Genomic DNA, 3,793 nt, shown 5'->3' on the forward strand with positions numbered 1-3,793 from the left:
AAATGACGCCCAGAGAATATTTGTCCCAGCGGAAACTCTATTAGAGATCCATTAGATTGCTAGCTCTGATGAGCCAGGCCCCTCTCGCCCTTTGTTTTCATCTCAGCAATTATTAGACTAGAGGAATGGTCAAGAGTCTGGCAATTACAGTTTAATGCCAAAAAATGCAAAATCATGCACTTGGGTCTCAAAAATCCTAAAGCTAAATACAGTATTAATGGCACTATACTGGAAACTACTGAGGAGGAAAGGGATCTAGGAGTCACTATTTCAGATGACTTAAAGGCAGGTAAGCAATGTAACAAGGCAATGAGGAAGGCTAGTCAGATGCTTGGCTGCATTGGGAGAGGAATCAGCAGCAGAAAGAAAGAAGTAATAATGCCACTGTATAGGTCATTGGTACGGCCTCATCTAGAATACTGTATTCAGTTCTGGAGGCCATATCTTCAAAAGGATATTAATACATTAGAAACTGTACAAAGGAGGGCAACTAAAATGGTGCATGGCCTACATCACAAAACATACCCAGAAAGACTAAGAAATCTCAATATGTATAGTTTGGAGCAGAGAAGAGAAAGGGGGGACATGATAGAAACTTTCAAATATATGAAGGGTTTTAACAAAGTCCAGGAGGGAAACATTCTCCAAATGAAGAGAAGCAATAGGACACGAGGACATGCACTGAGACTGGAGGGGGGGAGGTTCAGGGGAAATTTGCGGAAAAATTATTTCACAGAAAGGGTAGTGGACAAGTGGAATAGCCTCCCATCAGAGGTGGTAGAGGCTAAGACAGTAGAGCAATTTAAACATGCATGGGATAGACATAAGGATATCCTTACAAAGAAATAAGGATCAAATAAGGTTAGTGATAAAAAAAAATAATATATAAAAAAAAAAAAAAAGGGGCAGACTAGATGGGCCAAGTGGTTCTTATCTGCCGACAAATTCTATGTTTCTATGTTTCTATGTATGTTCCTGTCTGGTGTATATACGTCACTGTCCGGCGCTGCGGGGCTCCGTGGCTCCCTACCAATGAATGAACAGACAATAATAAGAATAATGGAAAGGAAAGCAACAGCTGCGTAATAAATGTAACACTGACATTACCCGCACATTTCCTAGGCCCCACTTGTGCCCCAGGGACAGTATACAACCTCTGCCCTCCCAGCGCCCTATCACTTGCCTCCTAGGAGGCTGGCACTGCCCTCACACTCTGCCCACACAATCAGCCCTGCGTGATGTTAACTAGCACATAGAGGATGGAGGAACACTAGACCATAGGCTTCTGTATGTTCCTGCTCACGGGGGAGAGCTGCTCCGGCCATCACTATCACTCACGCAATGCTCCAAGAGCACCACGGCCAGATTCCGGAGCAGTCAGTCACCTTCCAGTCTGAGTATGTTGTTAGTCACCAAGTCTGAGTGAGACTGCCTTCCTCCCAGTATGAGTGAGCCTGCCTTCCTCCCAGTATGAGTGAGCCTACCTTCCCCCAAGTATGAGTGAGCCTGCCTCACCCTAGTCTGAGTGAGCCTGCCTTTCACCAGTCTGAGTGAGCCTGCCTTTCCCCCAGTCTGAGTGAGCCTGCCTCACCCCAGTCTGAGTGAGCCTGTCTTCCCCCAGTATGAGTGAGCCTGCCTCCCCCCAGTATGAGTGAGCCTGTCTTCCCCCAGTCTGAGTGAGCCTGTCTTCCTCCCAGTCTGAGTGTGCCTGCCTTCCCCCAGTCTGAGTGTGCCTGCACCCCCCCCAGTCTGAGTGAGCCTGCCTCCCCCCCAGTCTGAGTGAGCCTGCCTCCCCCCCAGCCTGATTGAGCCTGCCTCCCCCCAGTCTGAGTGTGCCTGCCTTCCCCCAGTCTGAGTGTGCCTGCCTCCCCCCAGTCTGAGTGAGCCTGCCTTCCCCCCAGTCTGAGTGAGCCTGCCTCCCCCTATTCTGAGTGTGCCTGCTTTCCCCCAGTCTGAGTGTGCCTGCTCCCCCCCCCCACAGTCTGAGTGTGCCTGCTTTCCCCCAGTCTGAGTGTGCCTGCCTTCCCCCAGTATGAGTGTGCCTGCCTTCCTCCAGTCTGAGTGAGCCTGCTTTCCCCAGTCTGAGTGTGCCTGCTTTCCCCCAGTCTGAGTGTGCCTGCTTTCCTCACAGTCTGAGTGTGCCTGCCTCCCCCCAGTCTGAGTGTGCCTGCTTTCCCCCAGTCTGAGTGTGCCTGCTTTCCCCCAGTCTGAGTGAGCCTGCTTTCCCCCAGTCTGAGTGAGCCTGCCTTCAACCCCAGTCTGAGTGAGCCTGCTTTCCTCCCAGTCTGAGTGAGCCTGCTTTCCCCCCAGTCTGAGTGAGCCTGCCTTCCCCCCAGTCTGAGTGAGCCTGCATTCCCCCCAGTCTGAGTGAGCCTGCTTTCCTCCCAGTCTGAGTGAGCCTGCTTTCCCCCCAGTCTGAGTGAGCCTGCTTTCCTCCCAGTCTGAGTGAGCCTGCTTTCCTCCCAGTCTGAGTGAGCCTGCTTTCCCCCCAGTCTGAGTGAGCCTGCCTTCCCCCCAGTCTGAGTGAGCCTGCTTTCCTCCCAGTCTGAGTGAGCCTGCCTTCTCCCCAGTCTGAGTGAGCCTGCTTTCCTCCCAGTCTGAGTGAGCCTGCCTTCCCCCCAGTCTGAGTGAGCCTGCTTTCCCCCCAGTCTGAGTGAGCCTGCCTTCCCCCAGTCTGAGTGAGCCTGCCTTCCTCCCAGTCTGAGTGAGCCTGCCTTCCCCCCAGTCTGAGTGAGCCTGCTTTCCCCCCAGTCTGAGTGAGCCTGCTTTCCTCCCAGTCTGAGTGAGCCTGCCTTCCCCCCAGTCTGAGTGAGCCTGCTTTCCCCCCAGTCTGAGTGAGCCTGCTTTCCTCCCAGTCTGAGTGAGCCTGCCTTCCCCCCAGTCTGAGTGAGCCTGCTTTCCCCCCAGTCTGAGTGTGCCTGCTTTCCCCCCAGTCTGAGTGATCCTGACTTCCCCCAGCCTGAGTGTGCCTGCTTTCCTCCCAGTCTGAGTGTGCCTGCCTTCCCCCAGTCTGAGTGAGCCTGCTTTCCCCAGTCTGAGTGTGCCTGCCTTCCCCCAGTCTGAGTGTGTCTGCCTTCCCCCAGTCTGAGTGAGCCTGCTTTCCCCAGTCTGAGTGAGCCTGCTTTCCCCAGTCTGAGTGAGCCTGCTTTCCCCCCAGTCTGAGTGAGCCTGCCTCCCCCCAGTCTGAGTGAGCCTGCCTTCCCCCAGTCTGAGTGAGCCTGCCTTCCCCCAGTCTGAGTGAGCCTGCCTTCCTCCCAGTCTGAGTGAGCCTGCCTTCCCCCCAGTCTGAGTGAGCCTGCTTTCCTCCCAGTCTGAGTGAGCCTGCCTTCCCCAGTCTGAGTGAGCCTGCCTCCCCCCAGTCTGAGTGAGCCTGCCTCCCCCCAGTCTGAGTGAGCCTGCCTTCCCCCAGTCTGAGTGAGCCTGCCTTCCCCCAGTCTGAGTGAGCCTGCCTTCCCCCCAGTCTGAGTGAGCCTGCCTTCCCCCCAGTCTGAGTGAGCCTGCTTTCCTCCCAGTCTGAGTGAGCCTGCTTTCCTCCCAGTCTGAGTGAGCCTGCTTTCCCCCCAGTCTGAGTGAGCCTGCTTTCCTCCCAGTCTGAGTGAGTCTGCTTTCCTCCCAGTCTGAGTGAGCCTGCTTTCCCCCCAGTCTGAGTGAGCCTGCCTTCCCCCCAGTCTGAGTGAGCCTGCCTTCTCCCCAGTCTGAGTGAGCCTGCTTTCCTCCCAGTCTGAGTGAGCCTGCCTTCCCCCCAGTCTGAGTGAGCCTGCTTTCCCCCCAGTCTGAGTGAGCCTGCCTTCCC

Source organism: Pseudophryne corroboree, chromosome 12 (genome assembly GCF_028390025.1).
Source record: "Pseudophryne corroboree isolate aPseCor3 chromosome 12, aPseCor3.hap2, whole genome shotgun sequence".
NCBI lineage: Eukaryota > Metazoa > Chordata > Amphibia > Anura > Myobatrachidae > Pseudophryne > Pseudophryne corroboree.